This window comes from Carassius auratus, unplaced genomic scaffold, assembly GCF_003368295.1.
Source record: "Carassius auratus strain Wakin unplaced genomic scaffold, ASM336829v1 scaf_tig00037424, whole genome shotgun sequence".
NCBI lineage: Eukaryota > Metazoa > Chordata > Actinopteri > Cypriniformes > Cyprinidae > Carassius > Carassius auratus.
In genome coordinates, this window is record NW_020526377.1 from 12,902 (window position 1) to 38,392 (window position 25,491).

General features: G+C 37.0%; 1 pseudogene; it reads right to left on the reverse strand.

The window, feature by feature from the left end:
- Positions 1-25,491, reverse strand: part of LOC113083120 (receptor-type tyrosine-protein phosphatase mu-like) — a 55,368-nt pseudogene that overhangs the window by 8,358 nt on the left and 21,519 nt on the right.

The window sequence follows — 25,491 nt, forward strand, 5'->3', positions numbered from 1 at the left end:
GTTCCTCACACTTCACTTTAAGACTTTAACTTTAACTTTTGTTATGCACCTTTTGTAAATGCACTAAAAGTGTTCGTGACCCGCTGGCGTCTCTCTGGATCTTAATGGAGGCTTTTAAACGCCGCAGGAACAGACTCACATACGGTCAGCTGATCTCACATCATACGTGTTCTCAGTCACATGCTTCAGTCTTCCTCCCGCTCTGTGTGTGTGTGTGTGTGTGTGAGTGTGTGTGTGTGCGTGTGTGTGTGTGTGTGCTCACCTGACCGGTGCTCCGCGGCTCCGTGCTGGTTTCAGTAGAACAGTCACTGTGCTGTCGGTTTGATTCAGTGGCGTCTCCTGCTCGTATCCCGGCATCTGCGGCGCTGTGATGATTGACAGGTGACATATGAGCACATCACACACACACACACACACACAAACACACACACACTCTCACACATATACACACACACACTCTCTCTCTATCTCTCTCTCTCTCTCACACACACACACTCACACACACAGGGTCTTACGGGAGATCTTGGTGGTGAACTGTGTGATGGTGGGGGGTCCGTATCCTTTGACGGTGCTGGCTCTGATGGTGAAGGAGTACGTGGATCCGGGATACAGAGCCGTGAAGACGTGAGACGTCTCGTTACTGAGCTTCAGCACCTTCCCGCTCTGATTGGACAGATTAAACGCCGGGTCGAAGGAGCTGACGGCCTTGTAGAAGACCTGCACACACACACACACACACACACACACACACACTAGTACTCTAATACAATATGAGTATTATTTAAATTTATTTTACGGTACAGTTATTTGTTACAGTAATATATTGGCATCCTTTTTCTACAACAGTTAAACCAATAATAATAAAAAAATAATACAAACAAAAAATAAGTAACAAATATCAGTATTGTAACTATTGTAAAAAAAAAAAAAAAAGGAATATTTAATCTTATGTACTCGCAGACGATTACCAGAGAAGCGGGAACATGAGAATGTTTCATGAAATTATTTAAATATTGAGTAATTATTTCTAAAGTAAATAAGTAAAGGTTTGTGGATCGCTGATGTGAAGTGATCGGGTGTGTGTCTGGAGCTCCAGAACGCTGTAAAACATTCAGATTTGTGTTTGTGGGTCTGATCTTTTATTACGATGGAGGAGCCTCACTTTTGTTCTCGTTCCCTCTCTTCTGCTCGAGCAGGACCCGGATGAGAGCACTTCTAATGTAACTAGATGAAGAGTAGCAGAGCGGCTTGATGTGAATAACGCCGCTCTATTCCCCGTCACAAAGAGAGCAGCGATGGGACTCATCCGCTGAGAAATACCAACAGGCTCTCTGCTATTAGTGTAAGACAGGTAGATGGATCGACACCTGCGCTGATCCGCACGGGAAAACCACTCCGGAATATTTCTGAGAGATAACAGTGCACAGACAATTCAGCAAGAAGGAGCTGTTTGGCACCAATGCACAGGAAACAGAGCACTGCTTAAACATCCAGTTCAAGCCAAAGATGCAAAAGTACACAACACTCGACCATCATTCTCATATGTGTCTGTTTAGTTTAGTTTAGTTATTTTGGCTAATTTGATGATGATTTCAGCTACTTCTGAACATATTTACCATCTGGTACCAAAAGGAATTGCTAAATAATGTCTATAGTTTAGAGCATGTTTCAAACACTCTCAAAACTAAGTGTTTTTCCTCACCAGCTAAATCATTTCAAACAGAAAACAAGATTATTTTGCTTGTTTCTGAGTAGGAAGTGAACTGGGGTACGGAGAAAAAAAGCAGGATTAATAAAAATAAAATCTTACTCTAAATAAATAAATATGATATTTTATTACATGCAGTTAATAAATAAATATATTAAAAGAAATCAAAATAAACTAAAATAAAAATAAAGGAAATGACGTGATGTGAGTATTAAAATAAATAAATAATCATACAAATTATATTAAATATTATATCAAATTATATTAAAATAAATAAATACCCCTAACAAAACTTATAATTCTTTTTATAAACTGAATATATATAGTATGTATATAAATTGGCTTTTTATCCATGAAATTATAGAACTGTCTAACATCAGGGTTTTCATTGTTAAATAAATCTAAAAACGCTGTAAAAAAAATATGTAAAAAAATAATAAAAATTTTATTAAATAAAAAAATATATTAGAAAAACTAATAAAAATTATGAAAACACAATAAGATGACAAAAACGTTAATACAATTTTAAATGAACATGGAAAATCTAAAAATGAAAAATAATTTAAAATGAACATTTTTATTTCAAGTAATTGACACTTTTTTTTTTTTTTTTGGAAATGATATAGATGCATTTAAAACAAACAAATAAATAAATAAAAACAAAACCATAGCAAACTGTGAAGGAAAACCTTCAATAAAATTTAAAATGAAAATAAAAACTAGTCAATAAAAACTCCAATGTTGATAAAAAACCCTGACTGACACGAGGATGATGTTAGCTGGGGGTCCATGTCCCATAAAGGACTGAAAACCCCTGGGTTTAAATCAGTTCTCCAAAACCCAGCAGATTTCCTCTCAACTGATGCAGAACCTGACACGAGACAAACACAAGTGTGTGCAATGGAGGCCTGACCCCGGATCAGCACATTTATCATCATCACATCATTACTGTGTTTCAGAGCAAAGCACTTAACCCAGAATGCACTGGGGCGACTCGCTGTCACTGCAATTACTGCACAAAGCCAAGCCCATCCAGTGACAGAACACACACCTGCATCACTCCAACCCTGCAGAAACCAAACCAACATCACAGATCACAGCCCTGACACTTCCCTGAAGACGAGCGCGACGAAAGAACGTGAATCTGACAGCTTAATTGCTCGCATTTCCACAAATGAAGTTCTGCAACAATGAGTCTTTTGAGCGGCGCTTTGTTCCGAGTTTCCAGAATGAGTCACGCGCTTCAGAAATCATCACAAAACTCAGCGTGTTTCAATAACTGACGACGCTCAAACACATTTCCCTTCACAATGCTGTGCACTGTGAGTCTCTGAGGACCTAGCATTACACAAACACAAGTTAAGTCACTTCTGAATGGGTGCCGTCAGAACGAGAGTCTGATAAAAACATCACAATAATCCACAGCACTCCAGTCCATCAGTGAACATCTGGAGAAGACAAAACCTGAAACACATCCAGCATTAAGATGATTTTAACTCAAACACATAGAGTCTATAATCCAGAATAACACTTCCTCCAGTGAAAAAGTGTTCTGGTCTGAATCAGGAGAGAAATCTGCACAGATCAAGCAGCGTTTAAACAGATCTAAACTAATCTGTGAGAGACAACAGCAGATGAAGCACTTTTAACTGGAGGAAGTGTTATTATGATTATAGACTCTATGTGTTTGACTCTCATTCTGACGGCACCCATTCACTGCAGAGCATTCACTGATGAGACACTGATGCAGTGCTGCATTTCTCTAAACCTGATGAAGAAACACACTCATCCTGATCTCAGATGAACTGAAAGTGAACACCTTTTTCATTTTTTGGTGACAACACTCAGACCAGAGTTTCATTATTGTGTTGAACACAAAAGAAAATATTTTGAAGAATTTTGAAGAACCGAATAGTTGTTTGTCCTCAATGACTTGCATAGGAAGTCAATGGGTACCGTCAAGTGTTTGATTGGCAGCATTCTTCCAAATATCTTCTATGTTCAACATAAGAAAGAAACTCATTCATGACGACACAAGACGAACAATCTTTTTAAGTTACTAAAACTTTATTTCTGATTGTTCAAAATCCCCCCCAAAAAAAAAAATAATTTGAAAGTTTTAGAAATGTTTTTTCTTGGTTATATGAACATTAAGGGAACATTCCATGACTTTTCAAACGTTATAGGAACGTTACTTTTGAATATTCTCAGAACATTCCGAAACAAGTAGCAACATTTAAAACAAAGAATGTTAGGTGAATGTTACAGTGTTCAGAGAGTAATGTTCCCATAGCGACCGCATGGAATGGAATGTTCCCCTAATGCTCCCTTTCATCAGAAAACACTTCTAAACCCTTTAAACATTCAGATGTGTGTCCTGCAGCACAGAAGAGTCATCAGTGTCACAGACGAGTATTTGGAGAAATACACAACAATACACTGTATGAGTCACAATTATACATTTCTCTTTTATGCCAAAAATCATTAGGATATTACGTAAAGATCATGTTCATGAAGATATTTTGTAAATCTCCTACTGTAAATATATCAGAACTTAATGTTTGATTAGTAATATGCATTGCTAAGAACTTCATCTGAACAACTTTAAAGATGATTTTCTCAATATTTAGATTTTTTTGCTCCCTCAGATTCCAGATTCTCACATAGTTGTGTCTCAGACAAATATTGTCTTCTCCGAACAAACCACACATCACTGGAGAGATGATTTATTCAGCTTCAGACGATGCATACATTTTCCTATCTTTGTGTAAATGTTGCTAGAATGCTGGTGTGGGATTACTCTGGGCTCTTCTGACCTGAACGGCGTCTAGCTCCATCAGAAAGCAGCGCTGCTAATAGATCATGTTCACACGCTCGCTCCTTCAGATCTAAAGGTTATTCCTCTAGATTGATTAGTCAATTAAGAGCACGCAGAATGAGATACGGCGGAAGACGAATGCTAAAGGAACGCTGACTCACTTCGTACTGTTTGATGATGCCGTACGTCTGGAGCGGTTCTCTCCATCGGAGCGAGATCTTCTCCTCGTACGTGCTTCCTTGGATGGACTCCTGCGGAACGGCGCTGGGAACTGGAGACACCAGAAGACACAAGAAATGAAGAAAAGAGCAAATCGCAGGAGTGTGCTGATCAGAGCCGTATTGATCTGAATAGACTCTGATGTGATTTAAATCAATGTTCTCTTGTATTCAGTGTGTGATCCTCGCAGGAGAAGGATTATTCTTCTGTTCAGTTTGCTGCTCCTTGACCTGTGAGCATCTCTCCAGAGTCCAGCTTCAGCCCTGACCGCAGCTCGCTGGAGAAACACATGCTATTGTCCAGGAGAAATAACACACTTGACCCCAAGCCATTCCTGAATGCAAATGGAATTAAGTTCAACACTAATGACCTTATTCATAGTGGGAAAAAGGTTTATTAAAAACTCATTTAAAAAAATGTAATCAATTAAACTAGAATAATGTCTGAGGCCAAAGCCAAATCAAACATTTTATAATAGTCCATTTTTATCATATGGATATTTTATGTTTGCAAGAAAATATATAAATTAAACTATGTGTGCGGCTGCAGCCAAATCATTAAAAAATTAAATAAAAATTTACATTTGATATTATTTAATAAAAATAAAATGTTTTATAAAACACAATATAAAATTTATATGAATTTATGAATGAAACATATAAACTTAGAGTTATAATAATAATAATAATTTTTTTTTTAAATTAAAACGTTTTGTCATTTTTGTCTGAAGCTACAGCAAATCATAAAACACACACACACACAGACACACACACACAGACACATATATGTATATAAGTAGTATTTTTATTTATTTTTTTCAGTTTTATCACAAACATCAATGTTTATCATATGGACTCTTAATGTAAACTTAAGATAAATGTTTTTATTCTTAAGATTTTTTGTTTTGTTTTGTTAAAGGGGATTTTTAAATGAAACAACAATGTGGACTCTTATTATATTATTAAAATGAATGTTTTTGTTTTCAGCAGTAGTTTAATAAGTCTGATGCTTGCGGCCAGATCCTAGAAGCAGCAGTAAAGCACATGGTGTGTGTTGTGTGTGTAGTGTGTGTTGTGTGTGTTGTGTGTGTTGTGTGTGTAGTGTGTGTAGTGTGTGTAGTGTGTGTTGTGTGTGTAGTGTGTGTTGTGTGTGTTGTGTGTGTAGTGTGTAGTGTGTGTAGTGTGTGAAGTGTGTGTAGTGTGTGTTGTGTGTGTTGTGTGTGTAGTGTGTAGTGTGTGAAGTGTGTGTAGTGTGTGTAGTGTGTAGTGTGTGTAGTGTGTGTAGTGTGTGTTGTGTGTGGATGTCTCTGAGCTCGTGTGGTCACTGACCGTCCTCATCGGTCAGCACGCGCAGCTCCTGGCTCTCTCTGACTCCCTCACGGTTGCGCAGCAGCAGGCGGATGCTGACGTTGGTGTACGGAGGAAGGCTGCGGATGGTGTGCTGCGGCGCGGCGCTCAGAGGATCGTAGCACGTCTCCTCGCGCGTCTCCTCTTTACCGTTAGCCGTGTAGCGGTACTGCACCGTCAGGTTGTAGCTGTAGCAGCGCGTCACGTTGTATCCGAACGGCTCCCAGCGCACCGTCAGCTGCTTGGACTTGATGTCCACCACCTGCAGCCGCCGAGGACCGTGCATGGGATCTGAGACACAGGAGAACCGCACGCACTGCGCTTAATACAAGCCTACAACACTTCAGATGAAAGAAAACATCATTTATCAGATGCATTTGAGGTTTCATGTCATTTTAAATGAGTTTTACCAAATCCTAAAAGCAGCACTAAAACACATGTTCTGTTTTATTTTAGAATTTTACAGAAATTCTAAAATAAATGGAAAAAAAACTAAATATATTGTCCACAATCATCTTCAAGGGCTGTGCATGTGATCTGCACAACGCAAGAGAAACAGTGAACACATGAAAAACACATGATGCATTAAATTCACAAGAGGAAAAAATATATATATGCAAAAAAAAAAGAAATATTAAATACAAAAAAAAAATGTCATTCTAAATCTTCATTGTTTGGGCATGAGATCTAAAAATACGGTGGGGAAAAAATTATTAACAGCATTTTATGAATACTATTTGCTATTATTGGTTTTTTTCATGAGATTTTTTTTTTTTTTTTTTTGCATTATAGTTTTTTGGTGTTGTAATTTGTTTATCTATTTATTTTTTTCAATTATATAGATTTTTTTCTTTCTTTTTATCAATGCAATTAATCGCCTTCAAAATAAACGTTTTTGTTTACATAATAAATAAACACAGCACACACACATATATTATGTAAACAAACAAAACTGTTTATTTCTGATGTGATTAATGGTGATTTATAGTTTGACAGCACTACACACACACACACACACTCACACTCACACACACACTCACACACACACACTCACACACACACTCACACACACACACACACACACACACGTAGATCCAGTATCTGCTCTGTTCCCTCAGGAGCACCAGCTCTGTAATACCATCAGTTTCCATTCTGAGTTCAATCTGAGCAGCATTTCAGAGCAATTCAGTGTTTCACACACACACACACACACACACACACACACACACCGGCTAGCCCCAGACAGGCAATCTGACGCTCCTGATGAGGAACAGGGAAGCTTAACCTGCTCCGTTCCCACAAAATTGTGTTTTACAGAGCCCGGAGCAATCCAGACGGACCGATCACACACAGAACTATTCATAGCAGGCTTTCTGCAGTCCTTTTAATACCTTTCTACACTATAAAACCTGCTTTTACATTACTCTAACTCATAAAATAAAGTTAATGAAACTTATTTTATAAGCTGCACAAGGTTCAACTCCTGTTTGAGCCAGTTTCATGTAATTTAGGTTGAAATGACTTAAAGAGTGTGTTTTACAGAGTAAGACTAAGACAAGAGAAGGAATATGATCTCTAAATATGGATGAAAAATGAGTGCTGTCAAATGATTAATCAAAATAATTCATAATGTGTTTTTATGTATTGTGTATATTTATTATGCATATAAATACAAATACGCACATGCATGTATACATGTAAGAAAATTGTGTTTATTAATATAGTTTTATATAATATAAATAGTTTAATAAATAAGTTTAAATGTATTGTTATTTTCACACTTTATATGAAATATATTTTCAAAAATATGTTTTACTCTAAAATCTAATCATGTTTTGTTCCAAATTTGTAGCTGATATCCTATTTTTTGTGTTCACAAAATCCTGATAAAAAATAAATAAATGTAAAAATTTAAAATTAAATTAAATAAAAACTACATATATTTTTGGGGTAAAAAAAATAAAATAAACAAATATATATATATATATATATATTTTTTTTTTTTGTAATAAAAATAGTAATTTCTACAGTTTAGAAGGTTTAACTTATATAAAAAATCTTTACAAATAAATGTAAAATATCAATATTCCATAAACAGTGCGCTCATTATTCAGACTGAGTCAGGCTCCAGTTGTGCAGCGCTGACAGTCGAACCCTTTTAATCTCGACACACAATAAAACTGTTTCCTGTGGCTCCTGTTCCTCTGGAGTGTGAATATGAAGGAAATCACTGCCGAGAACAATCTGAGCACTATTGAGAAATATATCCGGCACAAAGAATAGCAAACTTTCTAAATGAAAGCTTGATATTCGGCAAAAAAGGAACCTGGTGATTTTCCCTTTCAGGCTGAACTGAAGGAGTCTTTGTGAAGCGGATGAGAAGAAGGACAGCGTCTGTGATTGAGCAAAGTGCTGCCTGAACAGCAGAGGAACGAAACCTGCTGATTCCTGAGAGAATAATCAGATCCTGAGCCTCTCACGGAAACTGACCAGAGACACGGAGACCTCGGAGAACACAGCTTTCTCTTATACCAAACATCATCAGGATATTATGTGCTTCAATTTTGATTAGTATGAGACACTGAAGACTGGAGGAATGATGCTGGAAATACAGCGGAGCATCACAGAAATACATTACACTTTAACACAGATTCACACAGAAAACAGATGATTTACACTAGAATAATGTTCCAGAATTGTATTAAGTTTTTGATTAAATAAATGCAGCCTTGGTGAGCAGAAAAAACTCTTTTAGAAACACTGGTAGTTCACACACACACACACACACACACATCAGTATTACTAGTAGTGACTGACTAAACCAACAGCACTAATAAACTTTTGCCAGCTTATAAAAATCAAATCAGACTGTTTCTCCGAGGCATTTTGGGGAAAATACTGCGACTGAAAGTTTCTAATCACGTGTGTGAGCTAGGGCTCGATATAAATAAGAGTCTAATCCTGCCCTTACAGCAGCTCAACCAGCGTCTCCACACACTCACACACACACTCACACACACACACACACACACACACACACACACACACACACACACACACAGACTCAGACGCCTCGGTACATCTGCTTTACACACACACACACACTCTCACACACACACACACACACACACACACACACACACACACACACACAGACTCAGACGCCTCGGTACATCTGCTTTACACACACACACACACTCTCACACACACACACACACACACACACAGACTCAGACGCCTCGGTACATCTGCTTTACACACACACACACGCGCACACACACACACACACACACACACACACTCTCTCTCACACACACACACACACACACACACACACTCTCTCTCACACACACACACACACACATATATGGCGTTATGTTTTAGTCAAATGTTATGAGCGTGTAAGACATGCTCCCGAGCACATTATGTTATTTCACACGTGCAAACATCCTTGTAGCTTGATTGACAGCTCTCGTTACAGGAAGCACGGAGTTGGGTTACGTTACCACCGAAGAAGAGTGGGAATGAATTAGAATGAGTTTTCTAATATACATAAAATATCTCTGCACATCTAAAATGCTGCGCAGATCATAGTTCAATCAATTACCATCGATTAATATATTAGCGAACGATGAAGCCTACGTTTTTTCAAAGTAAGTTAACATTGACGTTACAATGTTACAAAGTTTAAAATGAGTGTCTGGCGATCAGCATCACAAGTGTTGGCTAAGGCGTTAGCTTCAGAACGAATAGGCTAGCTAGTTACGTTACTTGTTGCTCAAAAAATATGTAACGTTAATGTTAACTTAACAAAACGTAGGCTTCATCGTTCGCTAATATATTCATCGATGGTAATTGATTGAACTATGATCTGCGCAGCATTTTATACGTGCAGAGACATTTTGTGTGTATTAGAAAACTCATTCTATTTCATTCCCACTCTTCTTCGGTGGTAACTTAACCCAACTCCGTGCTTCCTGTAACGAGAGCTGTCAATCAAGCTACAAGGATGTCCCTGTGTGAAACTGACCAATCAGCTGAGCGAGCAGAGTTAACCCATGAGAGTATGCCAGGCGCTCGCTCGCAGCTACATGTACAGCTCTCGGTTGGTGAATTTGTGTGCGAGTACTTTTATCAGGCCAGATGAAGATTCATTATTGCGCGTGTGAAATAACAATGTGCTTGTGAGCATGTCTTACACGCTCATAACTTCTGACAAAAAAATAACGCCATACACACACATTCTCACACACACACTCTCACACTCTCCCACACACACACACACACACACACACTCTCTCTCTCTCACAGTATCACACACACAGGATTCATGAATACACTTTAGATATAACTTTGTTTATAATCATGCATTATTATTTAAACAGTTCCTCACAGCTGCAGTCATTTCACTGTGTGTGTGTGTGTGTGTGTGTGTGTGTGTGTGTGTGTGTAGCCGTCGGCTCGCTCTGTCCTTCAGACTTCTCTTCCTCTGTTTTAACTCATTGATTATCTGCTGACATTCAGTGAAAATACTATTAACAGACTATTGATTAACCCCAGCGGAGGAAAAACTGCAGCAGACAAATCACTCTTATTTACACACACTGTGTGTGTGTGTGTGTGTGTGTGTGTGTGTGTGTGTGTTTAGGTGCTGATAAAGTGACACCAGCCGAGAGTTCTTGTGTTTGACTCACCAATATAAACAAAATAACCTACAACTAACTGCAGTCAGAGAGATAAGACCCACACACACACACACGCACGCACACACACACACACACACACACACACACACTTAAAGACACACACTGAAGTGAGCAGTATCCACTATTTTAATACGCTCAGCTCAAAGGTTATGTTTACAATCGCAGACAATTTACTACTATATAATATAATAATATAATATAATACAAAACATTAAATTATGTTACAAAATAAACGCACTTATACACACACACACACACACACACCATGTTATCACACAAAATTTCTGTATTAATTAATATTTAATATACTGATACAATAATATTATAATAATAATAAGTACTATAATATAAAAAGTAATATAGAATATTTTTAGTTCATTTTTAACATTAATCACACATATATACATCTAGATCCATAAATATAAAATATATTACATGTATATATACATTAACACTATAATATAATATATTGAAGAAATGATGTGTATCATGAAAAACGCTCAACAAATAAAAATTGAAAAATAATTTTATGCTGTGAATTCATATTAAAACCTGCACTCGTATTAATCAATTTCAGAGTTCATATTCAAATATTTTAAATATTTCTGTTTCATGATCTTTTATATCCTAAAAAGAAAAATTCTAAATTAAATTAAAATATAAATTAAATTAAATGTAAATAAAATTTAAATTAAATTAAATTAAAATATAAATTAAATTAAATTAAATTAAATACAATTAAATAAAATAAAAATATTAAATTCAAATAAATTAAATAAATTCTTCTGCCGCTGGCCTCTAAACGCTCTCCATTCTCTCTCAGTTTAAGCTGCTTCGGGACGTCCCGTCATATTTAAACACTAGTTTCTCCGTGACCCCTCTGACCTCTGAACTCCTGCTATCTGAAGGAGTTTAAGGGTGAAAGGTCAAGGTGGAGCCTTGGATGGATTTGCGGCAGCGACACGGTCATAAACTGTGAAACACTGACGGGAACACCGCCGCTTTTATCCCCAACTCCTGCACCGCGCTAAAACGTAACGGCCTCTGACGTTAAACTGGAGATAGATGAGAACAGATCCTACTAAAACACAGAGTGTGTGTGTGTGTGTTTCATCACTATTCCCTGCACTCGTTTCGTTCCCATGAGTCCTGAGTTCAAATAATTCTATTTGACATTTAGATGTCAGCGATCAGAGCCCAGCGCAGGCTTGACATTTAATTAATGCCGGCGTTATCATTGTCACATTATGAGCACGGTCATTACATTCTGCACACGCTCACCAGAACACGCATGTAAACTGTATGTTATATCATCATCATCATCATATCTGTGAGCGGCTGAGAGCGAGGGATGTGATGGAGCCGGATGCAGGAGAGAATAAAAGCATTAGTCCTGCATGAAGGGGAACAAATTGAGCGTAGCTGGAGAGAAACGCTTCTCCTTCTGGACACAAATCATCATGTTATCAGCCTCCGCTGCAGTCGCCAGCTTCAGCCTTTAATAATGAATAACACATAGGTTTCTTCTTTGTGACTAATACACACACTATTCTTTGAAAGAGAGAAAGAGTGTCTTCTGCTCAGCTTTCATTGATCAAAAACACAGGAAAAATTGTGAGATATTATTGCTAATTGAAATAGATGTTTTCTGTGTGAATATATAGTAAAGTGTAATTTTTGGTGTGATGCAAAGCTGAATTTTTTAGCTGTCAATTAATGCATCCTTCCCCCTCCTTCTCCTCCAAAAAAAAAATAAAAAAATTACTGACCACAATTTTTAGTTATTAATCATACATTAGTTGTTAATAATAGTGCATTGTATAATTAATTACTTAACTGAAAAATAAATTAACAATTTAGCATTGGAATATAGCTCAAAAAAGTTTAAAGTGATGCTGAATCATTATGGGATAATCAGCTCACCGTTATATTCAAGGTTTTGGATCAAAAATCTAAACAAAATGAAAGAATGAATGATTCAGTGATTCACTCATGAAGACATGATGTAAATGTTTGGGTTTTCAATCTAATATACAATTCTTAATATTTATAATTATTCAATAACAATATTTATCAAATAGTATTCATAATAATAATAATAATAATAATAATAATTAAACATTTTATAAGTATAAATCAAATAAAAACAATTTAGATTACATTTTAATTTAATATTTTATTTAATATACAGTATATCATTAATTATTTAATATGCATAATATAAGAATGTAATGTAATAAAATATATCTAATATAATATAACACTATTTATTCAGGGTGGAAAATGATAATATAATATACTTATAATTATCAATACTTAAAGTAAAATAAATATAACAATATTATAAATATAGCAAAATAAATATAATCGAGAGTAAATTATGATAGATTTTGTGTGTCTGTAATTATATATATATATATATATATATATATATATATATATATATATATATATATATATATATATATATATATTATATACATAATTTAATACATGCAATAAAAATATGTAATAAATGTAATAAAACAGACATTATATAATATAATTTAATATAACTATTAGTGAGGGTGTGTAGATAACAGAATTTCTTTAATATTTACAACATATAATAATATTTATAATTATTTAACATTTTTTATAAAATATAACAACATTTTAAATATAATAAAATAAATGTAATTAAATTAAGCATGAATTAAGAGAATGTTTTTTTTATGTTTATATAATTTATAATGTATAATAATTAATATTCATGAGTAACTGATGACAGAATTCATTTTTTGGGGTGAACTCCTGAGAGTTCAGCTGGGATTCAAAGCTTTTAGAGGAAGTGAGCACCGTTCCAGAGGGACTTTAGCACATGTTCGTCTCTGAATCTGAATCTGAATCTGCCCGAGGCGCCGGCGCTTTCCGCAGGGACAGGAAGGAAGGACTCCGGAGTAATGCCCTACTTCAGGGATAAAAGCCAGGTTTACTCTATTTACTGCGCTGCTCATATAAAATGAATTCTAAAGAGCTGCTCAAACATGCAGGACCATGTGCTCTGAAAACAGACGCGGATCTTAATGTTTTTACTCCTGTAAGAAAGTCCTGAGGATCAGGGAACGAACGCGATCCTCAAGTGACAAAGTGCTAAAGTGAACCTTACTATCAGAAGGCATAATAAAAGTCCTGTGGATTATACTGCTTCTCACACACACACACACACACACTGCCTGAACTCCTCTCAGATGCTAATATCACATCACACTGCACTAGCGCTCGTAAATCTGCTAAAAGATCTGTGCTGGACTCAAAACTACAACCCTGAGTTTGAAACCTGGATACTGAAGGAGAAAAAATAAGTGAAATCAAACCTTCCAGCAACTGGATCAGGTTCGACTGCAAATACAAGTATTAAATATTAAACATTGCAAATATTAAAGTGGACTTTAATCATAACTTTAACGCTAGAATTTATTTATTGCATTTTCTTCTTGATTTTTGGTGAACATTTCACAGCTTTAATTGAGCATTCTTCGGATTAAACTAAAATTTGTTGAGCAGTTATATTACTGCTAATGAAAACAAACTAAATCTTAATGTAGATGAACTGAAACAAAGCAAATAATATTACTGGTAAAACAAAAATGAAAACACAATATAAAAATAAAATTAAAACAAAATAGTAAAATATTACAAAAATACCACATCGAAAGGACAAACTGAAAATAAGAAATATAATAAAAAATAACAAAATAAAATAATAAAACTTTTATTTCTCATTTTCACTGAGTTCAACCTGATTTATTAAAATAACTAAAACTGAATTTTTTTTCAATTAAGGACAAAAATCACCAAAAATAAAATAAAAAAATTAATTAGATAAAATTAATAAAATAAAATAATAAAATTAAAAATTAAATAAAAATTAAAACTTCATTTCTCATCAAGTTAAACCTGATTTATTAAAATAACTAAAACTAAAACTTCATATAACTGACAATTTATTAAATTAAAAATAATTAAAAAATCACCCAAAAAACTCAACAAAATCAGTATAGTAAAATATTACAAAAATACTTAATTGAAAGGACAACCTGAAATTAAGAAATATAATACGAAGAAATTAGAAACCACAATCAAACTGCCATGATCAGGATATGAGGACAGAAACAGAGTATTGTTGAGTTTCTCTCTGTTTCTGGTGCCTGGGTGTTTCTGTCAGAAGTGCAGGAGATGAGTTTGTCAGCCTTTATACATCGAACAATCACGCAGCAGAAAGAACAGGAAATTACATCGCCGGCTCAACGGGCCAATCAGATTAGACACAGAGAGAGAAGGAATTACCATAGAAATGATGCTTCAGGCTGCAGTGAATTCATTTCTACTGGATTAATGAAATACAGATTCTACACTCACACCAGCAGAGATCATTATGATAATCTTTTACTATTCAGTGTCTGTTTATCTTCTATATTTCCATCTAGTTACAATGTGTTAAGAACAAAATAATAATAATGATACACTTAATGTCATGTATATGTGTCACTTGTTATATAAACACGACTAAGTTAATTATTTATTTATTTATTAATTTAAAATTATTCTTTTATTTCTGGATTCATGATTTAACCCAAATTTATTATCAAAAACTTACTAAATTAAATTAAATGAAAACAAAAAAAAAACAATCAAAACCAAACTTTTTGGAGGGAATTTTATATTATATTTCTTCATTGTGTGTGTGTCTCCTGATCATCTCATGATCTCATGAATCAGATGTTTGTGTGTGTGATGTAGAGTATGATCAGGTTATTTTCCCGTCTGTATTTTCTTCTCCTCTCGGTCTCTTTGTTCCTCTTCTCTTTACACGTCTGATTTCATGCTCGGAGTGGCCCTCAACTCTTACATTACATATCATTTATTTATAAAAACACCTACATTATTAATCAAGTCCATATTTATTATACACTGCTAAAATGATTTTTTTCAGGTTGTAAATAATACAAAGATTACTGGAGTATGTTTACGAGAAAACTTTTTTGCTTCAGAATTTCACATTTCTTTCAGTGCGTTACTTCCTGTTTCTTAGTAACTGTGTAATTTTCAGGTGTGTGTTTGTGTGTGTGTGTGTGTGTGTGTGTGCGTGCGTGCGCGTGTGTGTGTGTGCGTATGAGTGTGTGTGCGTGCGTGCGTGTGAGTGTGTGTGTGTGTGCGTGTGAGTGTATGAGTGTGTGTTTGTGTGTGTGCGTGTGTGTGTGTGTGTGTGCGTGCGTGTGTGTGTGTGTGTGCGTGTGTGTGATGCAGGAGCTTTCCTCTCTTCTCTCTGCGCTCCGCTTCTCTCAACAGGAAAATTAAAGACGTTGATCCCGCTGGAAATGAAGAACTAACTCTCTCTCAGGAGCGATGGTACGGAGCTCAGAAACACTCTGGAAAGTCACCTTCAGTGTGACACGAGGTGGAGGAGGAACGAGGCGCAGTTCAGAACAGTTCAGATCCCAGAAAACACTTCCCGAACGAGACTGCAGCGTGTTCAGAGAGTAACACACACCAGAACAGAGAGAAACTACTGAGAATTTCATAGATATCATATCTTATACATAGACTTTCTCATATATTTTCAGCATATCAACAACTTTTCATTTTTTCAGTAATAATGAGAAACATTACACTTAAATTTAATAACCGATTCAATTTTTAATTATTTAAAAATATTAAATTTTATAATATAAAATATATTTATTTATTTATTTTCCTTTTTTTTTGGTAATGAGACAACAATAAATATATAAATAAAATAAAATAAATAAATAAAACTGAATTTGGGAAAAAGTCATTTCAAATGAGCCCTAAAAATGTATATGTAAAAAAAAAAGTTGTTGTTAAATTGTTTCCTAAGTGAAACTAATTAGTCTCACTGCTCGATTACTTCAATGTTACTTAATGTTAAGGAACAATAACAGAACATTCCTTCAGCAGTATCTGGTCTTTAATAATGTTCACTCTGAAAACATTTGAGGAATGAGCTTTTTGTTTTAGTTGAATGTTCATCTAAATGTTTTTTTTGTTTTTTTTATGTTGCTTTGTCATAGGACATCCGGTGTCCGTGTGTGTGTGTGTGTGTGTGTGTGTGTGTGTGTATGTGAGCTAGTGAGTATGTTTGTGCAGTGTGTGTGCAATGTGTGTGCAGCGTGTAAATGTGTGTGTTTGTGTGTGAGAGAGAGAGAGAGAGAGTGAATGTGTGTGTGCATGTATAAGTACAAGTGTGTGTGTGAGTGTGTTTGTGCGTATTTGAGCTAGTGTGTATTTTTGTGCAGTGTGTGTGCAGCATGTAAATGTGTGTGCATGTGTGTGTGTGTGTGTGTGTGTGTTGGTCAACAGGTGGCGCTGCTGCAGGTGTGTGTGTGTGTGTGACTATGCTGGGGTCACATGAGTTAATCTGGTGTCAGTGAGACGAGTGTGTGCATGAATCCTGTGTCTGCTCTTCAAAGCGCCGCTCGTTCATGATCCACAGCTGTCTCTGAGATCTGAAGATTCCCTTCACTCTCATCTGAACCGCGTCACAACAGAGACACCAGCTCCTCAGATCCCCTTACAACCCCGCCACGCTACGCTACGCTACGCTACACCAGCACAAACACGGTACAGGGCCTTCATACACACACACACACACACACATTACAACACCGCCATGCTACGCTACGCTACACTACACCAGCACACACATGGTACAGGGCCTTCATACACACACACACACACACACACACACACACATTACAACACCGCCACGCTACGCTACACTACACCAGCACAAACATGGTACAGGGCCTTCATTCATTCATACACACACACACACACACGTTGTTATATTATCTATTTATCATAATATACTTCACATTTTTTCACATACAGATCTATATACAGTGTACGTCTGTTAATGTCTACTGCCCATGTGTTTATACCTCTTCATATATACTGTATTTACAGCAGTATGTCATGGGATCATAATAAATAAACAGAGCGTGTGTTGTTAGTCAGAAGCCTCTTCTTCTTCTTCTGTCGTTCTGTTAAAGGCCGTCAGAGGAAATATATGCTAATGACCGGACAGTCAATGGAATAAAATGATAATTGATGTAAATGCAGTTTTGTGTTCTGCTCTTTATGGCCCGGAGCATCTCTCGTCTGACTGGCTGATGAATCCTGTGATGCGCTAATGGGCAGTTAGCGCTCTGGCTAATGGACTAGCGATTAGCTTGGCGTGGGAGCGTCACGTGGAGAACCTGAGCGCTGCTACGATCACAACAGTCATCAGGAACGAGAGTCATTGCACCTGCTTAATTACTGTGATAATTGCATGTAGTGAGCTGGGGGCCCGGGGCTCCGGCGGCGTGATGCTAATGAGCACGGCACTCTGACGAACACTTAATAATGCTAATGCTTTCCTGAACCATTACTAGAGAAACACAGGAACGCACTCCTAGCGCATCTTAACAACAACAAACACAGTGTTTATTTAGCTAATGACCTCCTCATCAGTTCAGAAACGAGCTGCATCTGCGCTGACGACCCTTAAATGACACTGAACTCTAGAGATTCACTGAAGACCCTTTTAAACGACTCACATGAACGAATCCCAAAACACACTGAACACAACAACACAACCAGTGATTGGGAAGACAGTACCTTACACTAAAACTAACTGAAATACTTTAAGATTCACTTCAGTGAACCAGCTCATTGTAGTGAATCAGTTCATAATAGTGAATTATTTCATTGTAGTAAATTACTTCATTATAGTGAATCAGGTCATGGTAGTGAATCAGTATATTGTAGTGAATCAGTTCATTTTTGTAAACCAGCTCGTTGTAGTGAATTAGTTCATAATTATGAATCAGTTCATTGTAGTGAATCAGTTCATAATAGTGGAATACATCATTATAGTGAATCAGTTCATGGTAGTGAATCAGTATATTGTAGTGAATCAGTTTCATAATTATGAATCAGCTCATTGTAGTGAATCAGTTCATAATAGTGGAATACATCATTATAGTGAATCAGTTCATGGTAGTGAATCAGTATATTGTAGTCAATCAGGTCATAATAGTGAATTGTTTAATTGTAGTGAAATACTTCATTATAGTGAATCACGTCATTTTAATGAATCAGTATATTGTAGTGAATCAGTTCATAATTATGAATCAGCTCATTGTAGTGAATCAGGTCATAATAGTGAATTGTTTCATTGTAGTAAAATACTTCATTATAGTGAATCAGGTCATTTTAATTAATCAGTATATTGTAGTGAATCAGTTCATTTTTGTGAACCAGCTCGTTGTAGTGAATCAGTTTGTTATTATGAATCAGCTCATTGTAGTGAATCAGGTCATAATAGTGAATTACATCATTATAGTGAATCAGTTCATGGTAGTGAATCAGTATATTGTAGTGAATCAGTTCAAAATTATGAATCAGCTCATTGTAGTGAATCAGGTCATAATAGTGAATTGTTTCATTGTAGTGAATTACTTCATTATTGTGAATCAGTATATTGTAAATCAGTTCACTATAGTGAATCAGTTTGTTGTAGCGAATCAATTCTATAAAATTGTATTACAAGTTAAATTACCAAAATAAAAAAACTAAATAAAGTAGAACTAATAAATAACAATTATTAAACAACATGCAACAAAATTACTAAAAAGTGACAAAAAATAAAATAAAATAGCAACTAAAAATAAAAAAGTAACACAATTAAAAAATAAAAAATAAAGTAAAAAAAAATAAAGCTAAAATAAAATAAAAAGTAAACAATTTTTTTTTATACAAAATTAAAAAAAAAAAAAAAAAAAAAAAAATACAATCTAAAAATCTAAGAGAACACTAGTGTGAGAAACTAGACTGTAGTTGAACAGCTTTCAGAGCAGCCTCTCCATCCCTGGTTGTCAGATAAATCAGCTGTAATGTAGTAAAGTGAGAGTTTTCACCTGCACACTTGGTTCGGGCCCTGAGCGGTGGCCCCGGGGCCCCAGTGCCGCCCTCGTTGGGTCTGGTGAGCAGCACGCTGATCTCGTACTCTGTGTCGGGGTCCAGGTGGCCGATCTTGTGGTTGGGTTTGTCGACCGGTTGGCTGTCGATCAGGCTTCCAGAAAGCGTGCGGTACTCCACCTCCTTCTCCACGATCGGCCCGTCTCCGTTGATGGAGTTTGCGTTGAGCTGGATCCACAGGTAGGTGGCGCCGACCGCCGTCAGCTGAGGAGGAGCGATGGGGATCGGAGGCTCTGAGAGAGGGACAATATTCACATTACTACAACATTTTCACCGTCATATCTGTGATATTTAGATATAAAAGAAAAGTTCACTTTAGCTAGCTGAAAATACAGTAGATTGGATGGAGTAAGCCACTTTTTATTAAGTAGCTTATAGTAAAGAGCCTCCTCACGTAATTAATATTAAAACAATATGTATTTTCAAGTGTAAAGTGCATCTTATACTGGGAGAATTATCTATTATAAGTAAAAGTAAAATATTATTTGGAATTTACATTACTGTTATATTATTTATTTTATTTGTTTAATCAATCAACATTTTATTTATTAAATTATTATAACCAAATTGTGTTTAGTCTTATCGTTATTATTTATTTTTACATTTTTACACTGTTTTTCTTTAATATTTCCCACAGACCCCAATGTGAAATCAGGGTTATTATCATTAACTAAAAGTAAAACCATATTAAAAGAATTAAATAAATAAAAATTGCTGCTTGAATATTGTTAACAGAAATAAAGTGAGTGAGAAATAAATATAATTATAAAAAAAGGCAAAAAAAATTACTAAAACTTTATGCAAAATAAATATATATACTATGTGTGTGAATATATATACACTCACACACACACACACACACACACACACACACACACAGAGTGATGAGAGAGAGTGCAGAGATTAATTGAACTGCAGTGTTTCTCTGTTGATCATCAGATGAACTGAAGAGCGGCTCGTGGCTCTTGAAGGCCGGTGATTTGTTAATGAAACGGTGAGATGGGTGAAAAGCCACGGATCAACAAGAGCTGTTTAATTCCGCCCCGCGTCTCTGGGCTTTAATCTTAAGTGGCGCAATTAATCGGCGACGCATCGCTCGTGCACAAAAGCCCCGACTCACGATCGAGAGCATAATCTTCAGACGGGCCGCCTGATTCCTCTGAGCTAATGACTTAAACCAATTAATGTCCTGACCTTCATTGTTTTAGATGAGCACTATTTCATTAGTCACCACCCCAACGGTCCTGCTCCAATTCACCCGCCCCACACACACACACACACACACACACACACACACACAGAAAACACCACCAGAGCATGAAAGTCTATTAGCAATACAAGACAATCTGCTTCGGTGTCACAGTGAACCTGAACACAAATGTGATCCACGCTTCTACAAGAGAAATGTGTTTTATCATGTTTATCATGCATTAGATGTCAAGTCTCAAACCCTTCACTAACACTCTACAAGAAAGTTAAAAAAAAATACAGTTTTTTTGCTGGTTTAAAAAAAAAAAAAAAAAACTTAAAACAATTAACTTAACAAAACATCGTCTAGAGTCTGAATAAGTAAAAATATAAATATTTACAAAAAATAAACTGAAACATTCCATTCTCATAAAACTCATAAAATGCCACAGAAAAAAAAACTTTAAGGCAAATCCAAAATGTTAAACTTGTGTGTTTTTGCGTCTGCATCTTAGATGAGAAACTCTGAGTTATGACTCGACTCATGAAATAAGACGCGTGATCCTCTAAACACTCGTCTGGAGGAACGTCATCAGAATCAGAAACTGATCCCAGTCTGTGTGACTTCAGTACTAGAGAAGCAACCCTTCGTTCACCAAAGGTCAGAGGTCAGCGTTCAGCTGTCTGTGTGTGAGAGAGTGTGTGTGTGTGTGTGTGTGTGTGTGTGTAGAGCTGTAATATGAGCGGGAACATCACAGCTGTGACACACACACATGCTCACACACATACCATGCTCAAGCACTCACACACCTGCCACACACACATTCACAAACACACACACACTCTCTCACACACACCTGCCACACACACACCCTCTCACACACATATACACCTGCCACAAACACACACACACACACACACACACACTCACACACACACACACACACACACACACACACACACTCACACTGGGCGTTTCCTGTATCAGAGTGAATCTGAGCTGATGTGACGTGACAGAGAGCAGAACTCATCACACACTGCAGGACAACATCCTGCTCAGAAGGTCAAGGAGGACACTATTTCCCCTCGATGTGTGTGTGTGTGGCAGGTGTGTGTGTGTGTGTATACACCAGGAGCGCCTTAAACCCCACAACAAATTCATTGTGTGTTTGCGCACACCCGGTAAATAAAGCCAATTCTGATTCTGACTTAAATCAAATATATTAAAATATATCTATCAATACCGAGCGGCACCCTCTCTCTCTCTCTCTCTCTCTCTCTCTGTCTCTCTCTCTCTCTCTCTCTCTCTCTCTCTCTTGAGGCCAATAAGGAAGTGACTCAAGCTGTAGTTCATCGACCGGCCGCTTGAGGCTGGCTGCAGAAGAGAGTCAGTCCCATAGACTCCCCATGTTAAAATGCCCAACTTTACAGCAGAAAAAAACATGTTTACAGCCTTGTTCAAAAAATGATTTTGGTCTATATTGCTAATTTTGCCCTTCATGATAACTGTGAGGGGGGTGAATTTTTTTATAACTCATCCGTTTAAATTATATTAAGTTCTACATAACTAAGGGCGTGGCCACTTGAGTGACAGGTGGATTGCCGCTGCTGACAATGCCGTTGCGCTAGGTGGGCGTGGCTTCAGCAATCAGCTCCCGCCTTTTTGCCCATTTTCAATTATCCGGGAGAGTCACGCGGTGACGCGCTGCCAAGATGGCGACGGCCCGCTCTACACACTTTAGGCTTCATAACCGCTGTTGAGGAGTCTATGGGTGACGTCCAAACCAGGATTGTTGTAAAAACAATTTCCAAAGATTTCCAAATAAGCCAAGAGCAGACATTCCCATCTTCCACATCCCACAGGAAGCAGATTTTAGGTAAAAAGTGTTTATTAGGTTTGAATTCTGGATATTTATCTAACAAACACACATGGATTGGTACAGGGGTCTTTATTCACCCCCCGGAGCCGTGTGAGGGGTGTTTTATTACAGATGTGTGCACTTTATTTCACGTCTTCTGAACCGTTGATGACAAACACCAGCTCACCCCCGATTGAGAGGCTTGGAAGAGAAAAGACAATTTTTATGTAACTCTGATTGGATTATTCTGGAAGAGGAAAGTCACACACACCAAGGATGCTTCGAGGGGGAGTAGAACAAGGACCAGTTTGAGTTTTTGGGTGAACTAACCCTGTAACAGCGGTGTCACCGTCAGCACCGTCTGTCACGGCGGGTCTACCTGAGAGGTGTGTTACCAGCGGTAAACTCATGGCAGAAGTTCATTCTGTGTGTGTGTGTGTGTCTGTGTGTGTGTGTGTGTGTGTGTGTGTGTGTGTGTGTCTGTGTGTGTGTGTGTGTGTGTGTGTGTGTGTGTGTGTGTGTGTGTGTGCAGAGAAAGGAAGCATGCTGTAAATGATTTATGACTCTCATTGTGCTGTCACAGGACGCGGGTCAGTCTTGTTAACCTGCGGGCGTCTTTCTCCTGGAGGAAACAGAGCGTTGAGACACACACCGCTGCCCTTGACTGCTTCCATCACACACACACACACACACACACACTCTCTCTCACACATACACACACACTCTCAATTACACACACACTCTCACTCTCTCTCTCACACACACACACTCTCTCACACAGACACACACACACACACACACTCACACAGACACACACACACTCTCACACACACTCTCACTATCTCTCTCACACACACACACTCTCTCTTGCTCTCTCACACACACTCACACACACACACACACACACACACACACACACACTCTCACTCTCACACACACACATACACATACTCTCGCTCTCTCTCTCTCTCTCTCTCTCTCACACACACACACACTCTCTCTTGCTCTCTCACACACACTCACACACACACACACACACACTCTCACTCTCACACACACACACACACACACACACAGTCTCACACACACACACACACACTCTCTCTCTCTCTCTCTCTCTCACACACACACTGATCCAAAACTAGTGATCTGTTCATTGTCCTAATTATTCAGTTCTGAGCGAGCTGACTCTGTGGACTCACGTTTGACCACCAGAAGCCCGTAACTGGACACCCCGACCCCTCTGTCGGAGCGCACGATGCAGCGGTAGCGGCCCGAGTCTCCTTTGGTGGTGTTGAGGATGTCGAAGGTGGCGGTTGTAGCGTCTGGAGTTCACCGGTTTAGTGTCCTTCATCGGAGCCTCGCGCTGACCCTGAAACACATTACCAGCAGAAACTAAACTACACAGAAATAACACTGACACATCCTGGTCTTCAGCGCTCTGACACACACACACACCTGCAGCCAGAGCTTGTAGTGGACGTGGTCTTTGGGCTGACCGTTAATGGTGCACTGGAAGCTGGCCGTCTGTCTGGCGTTGACCTCCACGCTCTTAATGTGCAGGAAGTGAGGCGTGTTCACTGACAGACAGAGAGAGAATCAGTGAATCAGTGAATCAGTGAATCAGTGAATCAGTGAATCAATCACTCAGCACTTTTCCATCAGGATATTACAGGATCAGCCGCTGCGGTCAAGGGTTTTCCAGACGCAGCACTTAGAGAAGGTCAAAGAGACACCAAACACATCAGACTGAGTGAGAAACCGGCCATCAGCAGCAGAACTAGCCAGAGGTGATTCATTACTGAGGAAAACTGAGCTCAAGATACCAGCTTAAGAAGAACGAGGGAAGAGAGACGGAGAGAAGCACTGCATGAGTGATGAATACCAGACGAGGAGAGATGGATGAGCAGGTGAAAGAGTGAAGGTCAAACATCAGACGCTTTCGTTTATCAGCGGATGAATCACACTACACGAGACGTTCAGAGACCATTATTAATTATGAGATTAATCTATATCTGTCATAATCAACTGCTGTTTATAAAGATCGATCCAGTGCAGCTCCAGCATTTAAAGATACAGTGGAAAACTGCAACAAATATGTTAAGAATTGATTTTTTTATTTTTATTTGAATAGCCGAAATTAAATTTTTATAAATATATTATATTTAATAAATATTAAATATAAAAATTGTTACCCTGAACATTATCTGAAATAAAATACAATTCAATTAAATTACTAAAAGTAATAAAATAAAAAACTGAAATGAATAAATAAGAATCCAACTGAAAGATATATATTAAAAATATATAATTTTTTTAAAAACATTTCTAAGAAGCTTTTTACCTCAACATATTTCATCTAGATTTGTAGGTGTTATTATTATTTGGTTTGAAGTTCCATGTTTTGTTATGCTTTTTGCTTTTATCTTGTTTTATGAACAATCCATGTAAAGTGCTTGTTATAATGTAAAAAGGTGTTTTACAAATTACATTTATTATATAATAATTATTTAAAAAAATGACAAATTAACAAAAAAATTTTGTAAATTAAAAAAAGATTAAATCTAAATGAACAATATATTAATGAATAAATAATGCATAATATATAATTCATTATTTC